The following is an 18,006-nucleotide window of genomic DNA, read 5'->3' as shown; positions in this document are numbered from 1 at the left end:
AATGCGATGTATCTCAGAAAATACTACCCGTAACAGGCTCAAAAGCATGGTGAAAACCTTAAAAGACATCACAAAAAAATTTGAAAGAAATAAAAAAATGGACATGATGAAAACCTGAAAAGGCATCACGGGTAAAAAAACAATAATAATAAGAAAAAAAAAAAAAAATCTCCAAGAAGGAGCTTCTAATTCAAAATAGTCAAGTACAAACAAGTACTTGCAAATTCGAACAATATTGCACAAGCAGACCTTGAGGACGAAGACTCCTCTTAAACCCCGAAGGTTCCCAACAGAGCCAACTCAGAAAGATGTGGAAGGGTGACATGAATAGAAAACCGAAGTGACTTCAACGAACCCTGGAATAACATTGAGACTTCTCCAAGATTGAAGCCTGACAAGAATCCAGAGAACTCTTCACAGACTAGCGAAGTACAGGATGAAGGCTCAAAAGGTAAAAGGATAACTTATAGACCTTTGAGTTCTCACGATCCCACAAGGAAATCTTTTCTTCATCTTCGGGTAAAACATAATAAAGAAAATGACCACCAAAGGGGCCACAGGTGGCAAAACTGTAAGGCCCATCCCTTTTGAAAATGCTTTTCAAATTGACTTTTAAATAATCCATTTTAAAAAAAAAAACTCTTTTTATAAGGGACTTCCTCCATCACTACAAGAGGCTAAACTGTTAATCAATCTGGCCTCAATCTCGAAGCCAACTTCCTATGCATGTTATGAAGGCTTGAAACTAGCTAGCCACTCTATGGTTGTATGAATATAACTATCAACTACCACATATCAGACATGGATGAACCTCACCAACGACGATATTGACGTAGTCTGGGAGCGATTTTCTCTCGACTGGATCCCCTGAAGAAAACTGAGGAATGATCATCCCTGTGTGTGTGTATGATGACCCAATAGCTGAAAATTCGAGACAAAAGCCCTACAACTAGGGGGCTGAGTTTGAAAAGTGTGCTCAAAGAAAGTATCTCGTTATGCTTTGACGAATCACTTGCGCACGTACAAGTTAAAAGACCCCCCAATAGGGGTAATAAAAAAAAAACGAGGTCAACTATAACAGAAAAAAAAAATTTGGGTATCTTAAAAAATATGACTTTATTCATACCTTGAAAATGGGTTTATTACATGCATTTACGCAATTAAACTTAGTCTTAAGACCGAAACTCCTACTGTCCCAACAGACTTCAACAAAATATAAAACTACTAAAAAGTGATGCTGATCACGAGATCAACTTATTCATGCCAATAAAAAAATAAAGAAAATAAAACACCTTGGCTATTCAATCTTCGGTTTCAGATCAACGTCCTTCTCCTTGAGTTCCGTCACGAATGCCACCCATTGAGCCAATTCAGCTTCAACATCTTCCAAACTGATGTCAGAAACATCCTCATTCGATTTGACTCACTTATTTGAAGAAGAGGCATCGTCTTCTCGAGAAGACATGAGACCCTGAGCAGGAGCAGAAGGTTCGTCACGAAGTCTCGAAGATCTAGGGCATAGTGGAAGAGTACTAGCACATTCCCACCAGGAATCGTAGTTGGAAGTGGTGGTGGGCTTGTCTTGCTTGACCAACCCCTAAATAGATCAAGACTTCTTAGCCTTCCATGACAAACCTGCCTTAACAAGAAGCGTGGAAGAGTGTCGTCGAAGAGGAAAAATAAGACGATGATCGACGACCTCTCCAAGAAGTGTAATTCTAAGTATGCCAAAACTGACGAAGCACCCGTTGAGGGAAATACCCCTCTGTGAAGTGCCACCCCACTAGAATGGGACATGAATGCCCTATAACAGGCAGAAACAAGGGCACATTCTCAAGACCCATGATCACCCAATCGAATGATGACAACTTGTTAAGAATCCGGTGATAATAACTGACGTCCCGAGGTCGGGTGGTATCACTGACATATGTCAAACCCAGAGTGGCAAATACAGCTGTTGTGGATCGAGGAAGGACAATGGCGATTTGTAGCCCAAATCTGCATAAAACATGAGCCAAAATCACCCCAACATGTCACAAAATAATAATTCTAGACCCTGTAACCATTCGGGGAAGATTGACCTGGGCAACACTGGTGGTGTCGCCCAGCCTATATGGGCGACACTGGCAGTGGCGCCCAAACCAAACACTCACGGTTCAGTCTGAGTCTTTTCTGATGACTTCCTATGGTAGAAATATGAGATCCAGGGGAAAAAAACCAGACAAAAAATTGAGTTGTAGGGGCAAAATAAAATAAATTTGAGTTTGAAAATATACCTGCAAAATCAAGACACTACCCTCGATGAATCGGTCGCCTCGTGTGACCCGGTCATGACGACCTCGGTAAATGCCCGCCAACACGGCTAGAACAATGGTGTAACCCGCTCGCTCCCATAAGGCATAGGCTAAAGGAATAAGGGAACTTTAAACTGGGTTACCACCACTTGGAAAAAGAACGGATCCCAATAACACAAAAAGGAAACTAGGGATTTGTTTGACGACCCATGATCGCTCTCGATTCTAGACCAGCAACTCCATATCGACCCACTGACCATGTGAAGAGTTAAAAAGCCCCAACAGTCGTGCACCCATGATGGAATGATCGTCGGTTGCAGTAGAAGGTTGATACGCAATTCTAGACAAGTTAAAGCCAGAAACCCTAGCAAATAGCAACTTCCTTCAAAGTTGGTGTTGTCTCGCCAGTAGGAAGGAAGAAGGTGTTTGTTTGATAGTTGAACCTCTCAGCAAGAGCCTCAAGGAGTGGAAAATTCACATGGCAAGAGACCATGTTTAAGACGCCCATCATCAAAATTGAGGCTAAGAAGGCCATGAGCTCAGACCATTGTTGAGCAAAAAGAAACCAATCCCTGAACCGGGGCTCGATGACAGGGAAGCCATTGACACGTTGGGAAATTTCACTCGAACGAAAGCCCTATGAGATATGGGAGGGCAGACCTTTAGGGAAGTGCGTAACCCTAGGAAAAAGAGGGGAAGCCTCCTCCTCTCCTTCATTGTCAATCCGCTCGAAAACCTTCCCTCTGCCCTTGGAAATAACATTGTCCGTTCTAGGAGCCATGAAAGCATATTTGAGAACAAGAAAAACCAGTAAGATAAGTGGGGAGATGATGAAGAAAGAAGAAGATGAAGATGGGAACAAGAAAAATAGAGATTGAAAGATGAGAAAAGAATGGGAAGGGGGATGATTTTTGTAAAAAAAAGAGAATCTGACCCAAAACACGTCCTGAAGTTATCCACGTGTGTTTAGATAACCCTAAACCCAGAGGGATTTAGATAACCCAAAAATCTAGCAAATTGATAGATATCAATTTTGGAGGTCGGAGATCAGGGCGACACGCCTGGTGTCGCCCAACTCCATACTTAGGCACAACATTTTTTAAACATACCGCTTTTCTCAACCCATCTTTCCAAATATAAAAAGCAAAAAAAAATAAATTATGTGGGCGACACCACGCGAGTCGCCCAATTCTTTTTTACAAAACCTTCCTTTTTAAATCCCATTGTCCAAAAATAAAATAAATAAATAAATTTTTTTTTATATGGGAGACACTCTTGGTGTCGCCCAGCCTGTGGGGGCGACCCACGCGTGTTGCATGGGCGACACTACTAGTGTCGCCCAATTTCCCTTTTACAAAACCTTTTCTTTTAAATTCCCTTTCCCAAAAACAAAAACAAAAAAAAATGTTTTACATGGGCGACACGCCTAGTGTCGCCCAAATATTTTGCCAAAAAAAAAACCTTTTTTTTTGTTCAATCCCCAGATGTTTCCACTTAATTAAAAAAAAAGTGGTGGGCGACACCACCAGTGCCGCCCGGGCAACACGTCTAGGTGTCGCCCAAAACTTTCTTCCCGAAAATGCCCCCACTTAATTTTAGGGACTTTTGGGAACCAAATTTGGTTTTGCCGTGTGTTTTAGCTAGTGTTTTCAAACATTTTTAAACATTTTAATTAATTTTCAAAAATTTCAAATGCTCCTTGGTGGCATGAGCCTAAACTGCCAAACAATTTGCTAAAATTTCAAAAAAATAAAATAAAAAAGAAAATGCTCCTTGGTGGCATGTGTCTAAACTGCCAACCAATTTTCCAAAAAATAAAAAATTCAAAAAATTCAAAAAAGGAGAATAATACGCTCTTGCTGGCATGAGCCTAAATTGCCAACCAATTTCCCAAATTTAAAAAAAAAAATCAAAAAAAACATCCTCCTTGGTAGCATGAGCTTAAACTGCCTACCAATTTTCCAGAAAATAAAAAATTCAAAAAATTCAAAAAAATAGAATAATACTCTCCTTGGTCTCATGAGCCTAAATTGTCAGCCAATTTTCCAAAATTTCAAAAAATAAAATAAAAAAGAAAATGCTCCTTTGTGACATGAGCCTAAACTACCAACCAAAGTCCAATCCGAAAAAATGTTAAACTCGTACGACGTAAAAGAGCAGAGACAGGGAAAATTTCAAACTCATGCGACGTAAAAGAGTCGAGACATGTAATATCTCACCCTGTATGACGCAAAAGGTCGGGTGTATCCAGGGCACAACGATCATGCTCAATGGAAAGACGCCAAACTCGTACGACGTAAAAGAGCTAAGACAGGTACCGTCTAGCCTCGTATGATGCAAAAGGTCGAGTGTATCCAGGGCATAACCACCCTGTTTAATGAAAAAATGTCAAACTCATGCAACGTAAAAGAGCCAAGGCAAGTACCGTCTAGCACCGTATGACCCAAAAGCTCGAGTGTATCTAGGGCACAACCACCCTGTTCAATGGAATACCGTCAAACTCGTGCGATGTAAAAGAGCTTAGGCAAGTACCATCTAGCCCCGTATGACACAAAATGTTGGGTGTATCCAGGGCACAACCACCTTGTTTAATAGAAAAAAGTCAAACTCATGCAACGTAAAAGAGCCGAGATAGGTACCGTCTAGCCTCATATGACGTGAAAGGTCGGGTGTATTTCGTCTATTCCTATATGACTTAAAAGGGTCGGGTGTATTCCATCTATCCCCAAATTGATGTAAAATGGTCGGGTGTATGGTCCATCATTGCATGACTCTAAACTGCTTAGAGAGCTCTATGGTTGCAGGAGCTAAAACTGCTAACCAACCTTGTTTTTCAAAATATCTTTCTCTTTTCAAAATTTTCACTATATGTCTTGTGTTTTAAAAAACTTTAATTTCTTTGTTAAAACCGTAACCTGTCCTTGCTCTGGGTTCTATTTCAAATCTCCCCTTAATTTCAAAATTTCTAAAATGTCTTTTAAAAAGAAGGAGCTTGGACACCCGTACATGATGATTACCGCGTTGCGCGATTACCGTGTTGCTACCTCATCTCACTCTTCGGCATCGGCCAGACAAGTCTCTTCTTATAGAAAGCTTTTTCCTATAGATAGCCTTAGGAAACCTTAAGGAAATCAAATAAGATGTCAGGGTTAAAATTTTAAACTGTGAAACCTCTGCAGTTAAGTGGCACGGCCAGAAAATCCAACTCGAGTTTCAAGCGTGTGTAACTCACCGACATCTCACGTCGAAAACCTTAGGAGGAAAACTGCCCTAGGTGGGTGAGCTCGGTGAGCGCAATGACTTGGAGGGATTAGTTAGTGTGCCCTCTGACCACGTTACCTCAGTAAGAAATTTAAATGTTTGCATTATCTTTGACATTCACCTGCCCCTCAAAGGATAGGGAATGCCAAAGAGTCTACTTATTTGCCACTCACCTGTCCCCCGACTAGACCCCGCTAGATGGGACCTACAGGAGATACCTTTATCATCAAAAGAAAACTAGTGTAGCAACAATCAATGTTGATCGAAGGCTCGTAGCATTTGGCCTTCAAAAATGGCTTGAGTCTGTACAAGGAGGTCTTGACAAAATCTGCTCCAAAACAACAGATAGTCTCTTGAGGGTGTGGACTTTGACAAAGATCCCTCAAACTTCCTGAATGATTACACTTTTCTATTCTCTCAAAGCACAACATCCTGCGGGGCATGTTGTTGGAAGGTATTTTTCATCAACATAGGGCCCCCGCTCAATAAAGGCCTGGCAAGTAGTGGGAATTCCAACAGTCTCATAACAGCCCTAGAACTGGCCAAGATCTTCATTAGGTCTCTCAAGAGTCTCCTGTCAAGTTTCATTTCATTCTAACATGTCTAAGGCAGTGCAGGCTGAGAAATAGTTTGGGCAAAATCGTTCTCTAGCACCCTGAAACGGACCCCTATAACTAGAGCTACAATTTCATAATCTCAAATTGTTGTGGGATCATCATCATTGGATCTGGCACGATTGAAAATCCCCAGGGGTCAAGTTTCAGCTCAAACAGACATTCCAGGAAGATGTTATAGGAGATAGTGAAACAGGAGAAGCCGCACGCTATTCCCATGTGGCCACCCTGCAAAACTACACCATTGAAGGGACAGTCACAACCAATAACTTTCAATGCTCATATTTCACTCGTCCTAAGTTGGATCACGCTCAAATTTTGTGAGCGTGATCATCGTGTCAAGACGAGGGATTCGATATGTGGTACGCCCCATGACAATACCCGAGCGCGAAGAAAAGCTAGTGAGAAGCTGTTGATCTGTAAAGAAAGTGCAAGAAATTCAGCAGTGTTGTGCCTCGCTCGAGTGGCCAAATCATGCCACTCGCGAGCCCAATCGATGTGAGACCAATTCCCATCTTTGACCCAAACCCTGTACATGATGAACGGTTAGATTCTGCATACGAAGCTGACAAAGAAACTGCAAATTATGTCACCTGAATCCTTGATTCTTGCCAAAATTCCAAACTTGCAAAATCTTCATTCGACCATGAAATTGAGCTGTGTTTGGTGCCCGTGATCGTAGCGGCATGCTCAGTGTGATTCAGCGAAGAAATCACAGAAAAACATCAAGGAACGAACAGACTATCTATCCAAAGTTTCAAGATCTACTCAAATTTCAAGTCACATGATCGTGCATCAAAAACACGATCCATGGCTCGAAGTTGGTATCAAATCGATCACCATGCCGAACCCTATAAGAAAACAATCATCTTACAATCGACCAGCCATCAGAACGACCCTGGACTATTTTCTAATTTCTTTTAATTCAATTTAATCTTAATTTTCAGCAATTAAAGTTACTCTTGAGCATCCACCCATGTTTGGGGCACACTTCTATATATATGTACCATCATTGTACACAAAAAAAAAAGAAGAGACAGAGGCATACACATACATGAGAGAGTTTTCACTTGATACAAGTTTCTCTTTTTTACCATTGTAGTCTCACGTTTTAGAGAGAGAGTGAGGTGAGAGAAAATTTTGACCAGTACCCTTAGGTTTGAGGTAAACCTTCTCTCTTTTTTTTCTTTCTTCTTCTCTCTCTTCCCCCCTCCCTCCTCCCTCTTCTTCATTTGAGTTCCTTGTGTGCACGACAGTGGCACTACCGTGCATGTCTCTCTCTTGGTCTCACAGGTTGTGCATGGCGATGGTAGCATTAAGCATGAATCCCCCTCCCCTTCTCTTCGCCCGTCTCTTTCTTCTGGTGAAGTCTATAGACGGCGCTATCTATTGTTGTTGTGATTTCTTGGCGAAGAACCTAGACGGTGAAGTTTATTGCCACCTACAGGGGTCTTCCTCTACCGCGTGTCTAGCGAAGATGATGATACCTATCGCCGCCTGTTTGAGGCTTTGGCAACACCCATCGCCGTCCTCGAGCTTCCTCCGTGCGTCCGGTGCCCATTGCCTTCCTCCTTGTGTCCTGCGCTCATCGTTGTGCAACTTAGAGGAAACTATTGTCGTGTGCCTCGTCAAGAGTCAACGCCATCCGCAAGGGATGTGTTGTCTCCTTGCGTTGTCAACGACGATGCCTATCGATGTCCAAACTTCTCTTTTCTTTGCCATCTCGCCCTCTTCTCTTCATCCCTTTATCTTATCACTTGACTGAGGCTAGACTTAGCTCAGCACCACCTCGTCGACCTCAGTTTCAAGTAGTATTACCGTCATGTCAGTCTTGAGAACCATGCCCGTCTTGCTACCACTCCGAGTCGGTAATTTCTGGTTGTCATGCTAGTCTCACCCCTACAACAAGCTCTCTTCTCTATTTTATCTTTCACCGAACCTTGCACTTCATCGCCTTCTCATGTGATTGTCCATTGCCCTAAGACAATGGTGGGTCCCTTCAACCAACTTGTCTTACAAATTAACCATAAAAGTGTTGTGCAGAAAACAAGAGGATTACAAGTTAAGGGAGATGATTCTGACCCAGCTCAAGCAATTGGGGGGCTTACTTCGTGATCTAAGAGGGCGCCCACGTGAGCCAGCCCTAGTAACTCCCGAACCCACCTAAAATTCCTCTCTCATTGGTTGGTATACCTACCATTGCCTTGAGCAAGGTTCTAAGGGAGTGATCTCAAATCTTGGATTCACTAGAAACCCGAGACACGTGCTGCTAGATCACCTAGATCCGGAGAGCGAGATCAAGGTACCTAACCATTCTCGAGAGAGCGATCTCAAGTCCCGAGTTCCCTTAAAACCCGAGACATATGCCGTCAGGTCATCTAGATCCAGAGGGCGATATCAAGGCACCTAACCAGCTCGACGACTCCACTGGGGACTTACTACCCTTTAGTTAGATTGTACTTGTTTGGCTAGTTTCTCTTTTTATTTTCTTAATTGCACACTTATGGCTTCTGGGTTCTGTAACTCGTTTATCCGGATCGGGGACTTCCTTATCCTCGCATTCGCCACTATCCCCAAGAAACAAGTTCCTCGAACTTCGTTCCCAACCTTCCTTTTAAGCAAAGACCCCATGTCTAGCTTTCAGGTCCTAACCTGCATAGGTGTGAGGAGGGACTTAAAGGTCCCTCACCCTCCAACTCCTCGCTTTGGTAGAACCTTCGCCAAGGCACCTTGTATAAGTGGCACACATGCCACCACTCACAACATATACCCTGTCACTAACAAAGTCACTTGTTGGTCGTATTGCCAAGGTATGCTAAAAGGATGCCTAGTCCCTTGTTTGCCTTTTTGTTGCAAAAGGCAAACAAGTTGTCGTTGCTTCTGTGGGCCGCCGTAAGGTTAACCCCCCACACTTCTGCACCACCACAAGCCTCTAGCCTTGGAGGCCCGACACCTCGAGGAGAAGGCCCTAAGACCTCCACGTCCCTCACAAACCCTAAGGCTCGTGGGTCTCCCACTCGAGCCATACCTCGGGGCAACTCTCGTATTGCCTCAAGCAAATGTTCAGGATTGGGACTCCTTGGGCTAGGTCCTATACCCGTTACGCATGTTCATCCAACCACTTGAGGCAAAGTCGCTGCTATGCCAACCTGAGTACACAGGGGATGACTTCGTTGTCCTCCTGCTCAGCACACACTAACGCACCCTGTAAGGGGCAGGCTTCCACCTGTTTCCTTGCAGACACCTGTTCGCGATCCTCGGCCTCCTAAGGCCAGTCAATCTACTCGAGCCCGAACTGACCCCAAAGTCACCCCTGATCCCTCTTTAAGGGGCGTACATGTGTCGCCTCCCCGAATTGTTGTTCCTCGCTCTTGACTCGGGCATCATCATGAGTCAAACATTCCATTGCTTACCCGTCTCCTTTGAGCAAGCACCTCAAACCTTGGTACTCAAAGACCTTCCCCAAGAGTATCGTCTTGAACCAGCCGCATTATCTCGGTCATATCCCTGGATTCCATAAGAGAGCTCGAGGCAAAGACCTCATGAGAGACCATGTCCTTCTTCTCCCTCGACCTGGCTGACTCTGGTCCTTGGCCCTCATCCTTTGCTGCACCTGATGGAGATAGCTCTCTCTTGCATGAGACGAGCTGACCAGTCGCAGTTCCGCTCGCAATTCTGGCATGAGATCCATCAAAATCTCAAAGCGAAGCGTGACAGGGGTCTACGAATTCTGACTAGAGAAGTAGTCAAGACAGTTAGGACGCCTAGCTCTGACAACCTTCTTCACCTGAATCCCTTCTACCGTCTTCCAAAGACAAACCTTAAAGAAGAGGAACGAGAATCCTGTGTCGTGTCAATGTCGTTGAAGATGACCCAGCCACCTAGTAGCCGTAGTCCCAAGACCGTCGAGAACCAGTCCTTACCCGCTCGGCATACAAGAGTGGGGTCCAGTTAGGGCATGATGATCCCCTACTGACTGACTTTCCATGTGGGAATCGCCAAGCATGAAAATCTTTGACTGCATCTAAGCCTGACCTCCCTGGAGAAACGGTCAGCGTCATGGTTATAAATGAACCTGCCGACTCTCAGGATGCCCGTATGGAAAGTTTTGAATAGATGGTTCAAGCAATGATGTAGACGATCGACCGTATGGAGGTCGCCCGACACTCGGCTAACCATGAAGTCAATTCCCATCACTCAGAAGATGTGCCTCCAAGGCACCCTCCCCTACTGCCTCACAGGACAATTTTGTCCCTCACCCCTTCTCTCAGGCAGACATTGATGCTATGGTAACCCACATCCTGAAGAAGAGGCAGATCCTAGGCATACAGGGTGCGACGTCCTACCAGAAGCCGTACCCTTCTTTCATTGAGCAGGTTCCCTTCCCCCAGGATTATAAGAAAGGGAAGTTTCCTCGCTTCGATGGAACAACATCCCCTCATCAACATATCGCCCATTTCCAAGCAGCATGTCGAGAGACATCGGCTGACGGGAGACTCCTTCTTCGTCAGTTCATTGAAACCCTTGATAATCCTGCCTTCCAGTGGCATGCTCGGCTGCCTCTAAACTTGGTATGTACTTGAGAGGAGATGGAGAAATTGTTCCAACAGCGTTTCTATGAAGTTGAGAGGGAGGTCCAAACCATTGAACTTCTCACCTTGACTCAGGAGCTAGATGAACCAGTAGAAAATTCATACCAAGGTGGAGAGATTTGGCGGTTCGCCATCCCAATCCTATGCCTGAGAAGGAGGCAGTTCAAACCTACATTCGAAATATGCAACCTGAGATCACTCTTCATGTTGAGGCCTCCAACCTAACCTCAATGTCAGACCTGATCTCTAAGTCAGTCCACATAGAGAGCTTGTCGTGCCATCATAACAAGTCACGGCAACAATTTTCAAATTTGGAAACAATTGGGGTAATGGTGATTCAAGAACCAACGCCTGGGGCAACCAACAAAAAGGAGTGATCAGTGCAGCTGTCACAGTTACCAATCCAAAGAAGTTTGCCCCCCAAACTTTGGACCTCTCCAAAGGGGTGGGCACAACAAGGCAAAACCTCGTGCAAGCAAACAACAGCAGTCGTATAATCAAGTGCCTCCACCCGTGAACTTTAATCGAAGTGAATATTGGATCAACCATCAAAATAAAGTTTATCCCTTTCAAAAGGAATGGGTGCCTGCATTGCTCTGATTACCGTTGGAACAGAACATGGTTGAATTACCCAAGAGCAAATTTCCTGACCAAGCTGGTCTTGATACGCACACAAAATACTGTGCCTATCATTGAAGGGTAAATCACCCCACGGAGGACTGTTATACACTTAAAGACCTCATCGAGGCTTTCATCCAAAAGGGTCAAATTAAGCTTGAAGAACTAAAGAAGGCGTGGGGGGCAACATATCACATAGTGATGGTTCACGAAGAAGACGAAGCGCTTGGTCTCCTTCGAGCCTTCTTTGTCATGATGCTTCAACTAGGCCTTATTACACCAAAGCCGGTGAGGCAACCCAAGTGTCTTGCTAAGGGAATCGAGAACTAGTGCTGCTTGTACCATCAGATATGGGGACATGATCTGAGCAAATGCTTTAGTTTTCATGAGATAATCACGAAGAAAATACAGGAATGCCATCAATCGTGTAACCTTTCAGAAGGGGACCCCTAAATCACAGCTCCACCTGTGCAAGAGGACCTCCCAACACAAGACCCAGGTAACAATAATTCGGATCCTGCTAAACCCTCAACTTCCCAACCATGAATAATATACCAAAGGCAAAGCAGACTTAAGTCTTTAAAACGAGAGGTTATCCATCAAGCTAGGGCTGTCCACAAACCTAGTGAGATGAATCAAGCACCTCTAAATGCACTTAAGAGGAGACGGGCCCTAAGAAGGGTCGCTGAAGGAACAAACCTCCTCAACCATCGATCGAGCAAGAGTTCCTCAGGCCTCTTCCTCCCTTGCCGACTTTGCAAGATTTCATCCCTGACGCAAGCATCCTTCCTCCTTCACTTCATTAGGACGACACCCCCAAATCATCCCTCACTCAAGGCATGCCCAATGAGGGCGATGATGTTAAAAGCACTCCCCAATGGTCTAAGCAAGAGAAAGACCTAAAAGACTCCCTGCACACATCCAATTCTGGTGATGACATAAAACGCTGTCGAGATAGGTCCAACAAGGCGAATGACCTTAAATCCCCCTCACCTACTAACCCTGCTTCTTCTTCTTCTTCCCCCTCCTCCTCTTCTATGTCCCCTACAGGTACAGCCTTGCATTGTCTAGATTTCGACGCCCTTGATCGAGAATTTGAAGAAATCAACATAAGCAAGACGCAATGGAGGCGGTTGAGAAAGACTTGACCTAGGCAACCGGATTCTTAACAGTTGCTGATGCACTGACAGTTCTAGCCCAGTCAGAGCCATCTTCCTTTACTGGAAAGTGCAAGAACTCAAAGCTAAAGAAAGCTTAGTGGCCCCCTAAGCCCGAGTTTGAGTTGAGGTTGAGTGAATCTAGAGGGGAGAGTTCTTATTCTCAAGAAGCTTGTCGCATGATACAAATCTTAGAGGCCTCACCCAACATGGGGCAAATGAGCTTGAGGTCGGGAAAGACGCTACAGCCCCCATCTCAGAAGCAAGACGTCTCTAAATCTCCTAGTCCGCCACTTCTCCTTAATCCAAACACAAACATCGTACCCATCCTCCACCTCCCTGGGCTCCTTCCTCGTCGAAATACCTCAAACAATCTGCCTATTCTCCAATTCCCTGGGATGCCTTTGATCCCATATACTCAATCACTTTCCAAGCCTCAACCTAGAGCACCCACTCATCCTAAACAAATCCCAATCCTTGTTAACCAACCTACCCGAACTAAGCTGGCCACACAACCAAGCCAGTTAGCTGAACAAAATAAACCTTGTCCACCCAAACCTGCTCCTCAACCCAGCATACCACCCAAACCAGTGGCGGGACTAGGAGCACAAAGCCTTGACCAAGAGAAGGTGAAATATGATGTGATAGGGCATTTGAGGAAGCTTCCATCCCTTCTTAGCATCTACAATGCCCTCATGCTTTCGAAGGATTACCGGATGGCTTTGTTCAGGCTCTCTCTAATCCAGAGATGTACAAGACCGAAGTGGAACCCATTGAGGTGGACCCGACGATTTTAGGAGGATGTATGCCTCACTTTTTCAGAGGACGGTCTGCAATTGGGAGAAAAGTTTCATAATCACCCCCTCTTTATGACTGGTGAGCTACATGCGTGCCCAATCAACCCAATTATGTTAGATGGAGGGTCCACAGTCAACCTTATACCAAGAAGGATCCTCACTCGAATGGGGTCAGGGTCTAAAGATCTCACTCCGACCCACATCACAGTTCAGGGATTCAACCAGTTACGAGTGAAGCTGGCTAGCACTATTCATCTTCGTCTTAAGATCAGTGAGCTGAACGATTACGCCCAATTTCATGTAATTGACACCGGTACTTCCTACAACATTCTCCTCAACTGGCTATGGCTCCATGACCTGGGAGTAGTTCCATCAATGTTGAGTGCTTCAAGTATAGTCGAAATGAGAGACAACATACGGTCTATGCTGATAAGAGACTGTTTCCTATAGCCGAGACTCACTACGCTGATGCTAAGTATTATTTGAATGGTCTAGTGTTGCCTCAGAAGCCGAATGATGGGGGTCACAAGTCTACAATCAAGACAGGGTCTCACGGCATGAAGATGTTGAAGACGTGGGGAAAACATTGGTAAACATGTTCAAAGAGGAAGAAAGGCAAGGTAGAATTCTCCCTCTAACCCCTATTCATTCTACCATCCCGACAACCATCTCTGAAGAAACTCCATTGTCACTTAAAGAGGAGTCCTCACCCTCTGCCCCCAGTTTTGAGCCACCTTCGCGAGAAGATGAACCAGAATTCCCACTTGAGATTGAGGAGGTCATGGAGACAAAACTCTCGACCCCAAAGGTTACCTACATGCCAGACCACCAAAAGGTCCTGCATGTACCTATTAGGCTCTTGAAAGTCGAATCGACATCTCAGCAGCCACGAAAGGTGCTTCAAACCTTAATTGCTGAGGATACTCCGCAAGTCTTGCGTTTCCTGAATTCTATAGAGGGGGACCAGTTGGAGGCAGAGCATCCTTCTTATCCTCAGGAACAGGACCCCCTGGCATAGTTAAGAAGCAACGTTCACAGGTTCCAGAGCAAATTGAAGGTCATGCATACTGCTTCAAAACATCTGAAGGAGTTCGTGCCTGAGAGCAAGAGTTATGATAAACATGAAGTAAAAATGTCTCGAATAGAAGCTAAAACCCCTCCTAACTGGACTATCTATAGCGAGCCAGCTCATCAAATGATGAGAAAAATGAATTATGAGCCCCTGTCCAATCAAAAGTTAAAAGGAGAAGAAGCAACTGATCCTCCATTTGAGGTTATCGGAGCAGTAGCAGTTTGTCACTAGACAAAGCAAGGCTTAGGGTTTCCCTCGGTGGAAAGACAGAAGTAGTAAGAGCCCTGAGGCGGGGCCTACTTAGGAGCGGGATATGAGATCCAGCAAAGCAAAATGAAGAATGAACTTATAAAGAAAAATGAGACAAAAAGCATACAGGCATTTTCATTCACAAGCTCAAATTTTACAATTGTTGGTGTACAAAAAAGGAAAGAAGAAGCAAAAGAGAGGACATTTTAAAAAATGATCAATTATCTTATTGTTCTCTACTCTCCGTGCTGCAGAAGAAGCCTCAGTGTCTTGAGTACGCTCCTTCTGCTCGATCACCATTTCAATCTCCTCCTCCGTCGCCACGGTTTCGGACTCAATGGTGTGAGTGAGTTCTGATAAATCCATGACCAAAGAAGCCTCCATGACCCTTCTCTGAGTCATCTCCTTCTCAAGCTCATCAAATTCCTTCCTTAATTTTTGCATCTCCTCTCTTATCTCAACCATCCTTTTGAAGCAAGCTTGACCCTCCCGTTTGAGATGGAGCTGACAAGCAATCATGGTGGCCCTCTTCTCAGTGCATGAATCTATTCCCTCACAACAACATGAGATAGACACCTCCAAAGAAGCTAGCCTCCTGGTTTTCGCCTCATCGTGCAGTCTTCCCAACCACCAGCTCTCCAACTCACTCAGTGTTGCATCAAAACGAGAAAGGACTTTTGGCGCATTCCCAACAACAGTGGTCATGGCAGCAAGTTCCCTAAGTTTGGTCAAAGCCTCTCCCAGCTCATTGAAAGGCAGTTCCCTTAAACCCTGAAGGCCTGCACGAAGCAGGCCAGCTATTATACAGAAACCTCGCTGAAAATGGACCCATATGACGCTGTTTGGATTGCCACTGCTGAAGAGATTTGGGTTTCAAGGATTGAGCTTGTAGAAGCGATAGCCATCTGAGCCACTGGCCCTTCTGAAACGATGGCGAAGTTCAGAGCTATGTGCACCTCAGGTCTAGAGGCAGCCCCCACCTCAACCTGCCTGGATTCCTCAATACCAACCTCGTCACCTTGACCCTTGTCTATTACAGCCATTACTTCTACCTTAACATGCTCCATGGAAGCCTCCTCCCCTTGTTCCTCACCCTCTTGAGCTGTCACGTCAATATTTGCAAGTTCAAGAGCTACCTCTTCCCTTTAGCCTTCATCGATTACCGATTCAGCCTCAGTCATGGCCCCTACTATCTGGTCTGCATCCTCAACAGCCAGAACCTTGGCCACAAAAATTTCAACCCTTCATCTTCACGATCTATGCCCTCGAGGGCAGCAGCCTCTTGGTACTCAAGGGCATCACTAACCATAGGCCCTTCCTCTTGAATCATGGCCCTTGCATCTATCGAGGCACTAAACTCTTGAAGCACAGAGGCCACATCAGTATCTGATTCCCTTCCTAGAGCAATAGCTCTATAGCCTTCAGCCTCATTGGTCTCCATGGGAATTGGATCTGACTCAGGAACTAAGGGTGTCCCCCCAAGTTTTAGAGTCATTTCCTGGTCAAAAGCAACAACAATAAGCTCAGAAGGGCCAGAGTTATTCACTTCAGTCTCTGAAGAAGAAGATAACAGTTCAAGAGAGACAGAAGATGGTGAAGAAAGCACAAAAGGTGACACTAGTGGAGCTGCTAATGAATCAGAAGAATGAGAGCTACCTCCTAATTCCAAAATCACATGAAGTTTAGTACCACTACGTCTTCGAGTACGTCTACCCGCTTGAGCAGGTGCACAAGCGTCAGTACGGGTAGATCGTTTCCTTTTCTTTCCCCCTGTCAGAGGAGGAGCAACCACTTCAGAACTCCCTCCTTGAGAAGGGCCCGCAACCAATTTACTATGAGGACCACTCCCGATCAGTGCGTTCAAGTCTTGAATGGGATGCCCCTCACGATATGGGACCTTTTGGCCCTCACTCCATTCGAAGATGGAACCGAGTTTATCAAAGATGCTCCCAGTTTTCTTCTTCATGGCAAGAAATTGCGATGTAGTGTCATCGGATGCTATCTCCTGAGGAAGCCTAAGAGCCCCCCAGTTCAAAGAATATCCCAAGACAAAGTCCTCGCTAAGAGCAGTAGTATCCACCATATCTCCTCTGTTTAGTCTCCTGGCACCAGTTTTCGTTCTCTCCTTTCCATGGGTGATCAGCATCCCAGTATCCTCGACTGGTGATCCTCCACCAGTTTGCATAGGCCTCGGTCACCCAGACCCTTCTGCCAAAGTGTGGTAACACATACTTGTTAATCTCTGTCATCGTCGACCAAGCGGTCCATATGTGTCTTGGCAGCCAGCATTCTCAAAGAGTCCTAAGCTATTCTGTCTTCCCAATGTCCACTATGCCCTGACGGATTTCAAAAAAAAAAGAGAAGGGGCAGCTCTGATCAAACCCATGTTGACAGACGAAGAGATGAGGGAAATACCCTTCCAATCTGGCACTATGCGGGGTTCAGTTGAGTAAAACTTCCCCTCTAATGCTCAAGATAAACATGAGCTCCATAATAATCGTAGGGGCGTCATCCAGCTCCATCCCTACTTTGTCAATAAAAGCACGGTCGGTGAAGCTCCCAACCGGGAACGGGACTCGACGCATATTTAAGAAGTCATGCCCGAATAAGCTCCTAGCTCCCCCTGAGCTATGAAAGATAGCCTTTTGACCAGCAATCCTCATCAAGAAGGGGGATAGCCTTTTGACCAGCAATCCTCATCAAGAAGGGGCACAATTTATCCCTCGTGCCCTAGCTCCTGACATAGGTGGTAGGGAAATAGGCCCCTAGCCACCCATATACATAATGGATGGGGCATGCAGTCTTAAAATCCCCAGGACATGCCTCTCCTCTGATGATGTCATTCCTTCCCTCTTTGCCTTTGTAAGCCTTTCCACGGGAAATGGCCCCCAAGCCATGGTAAATATTGCACAAAATTTGTTGAGCAAATGCATACTCATGCCCTCTTATCATGTCACAGGCTACATAGAAGGTCCTAGACGAATGTCATCTGCCCCTCCAGGGAGCACGAACTTGCATAAAAATAAGGCCAAATATGCGGCCAAGAAGACACAGTCGTCGTTGGTCTCAGATTGATAATACATGGGAGGCGTCCCCTTCACAACTTCCTTCCCTTTCCCTCTTGGAGTACCTCGACCACCTTCAGGATAGTCCCAACAAAATAATTTCACCCATTCAGTAAAGGTTACCCGACCATTGCTAGACTAGGCATGGAGCAATTGGTAAACCTCGAAAATCTTTTGAAGACTAGTAGGTGGTTCCTCTTCCCCCAAGCTAGCACCACCAAAGATGACTGAGTTCTAGGGTACAAACTCACCATACATGGTCCCGTTCAGTGAAAGGCCCCAGATAA

Source organism: Amborella trichopoda, chromosome 5 (assembly GCF_054954075.1).
Source record: "Amborella trichopoda isolate Santa Cruz 75 chromosome 5, AtrichopodaSantaCruz75HAP2 v2.0, whole genome shotgun sequence".
In the NCBI taxonomy this organism is placed as follows: Eukaryota; Viridiplantae; Streptophyta; class Magnoliopsida; order Amborellales; family Amborellaceae; genus Amborella; species Amborella trichopoda.
Note: the sequence above shows the minus strand (reverse complement) of the source record.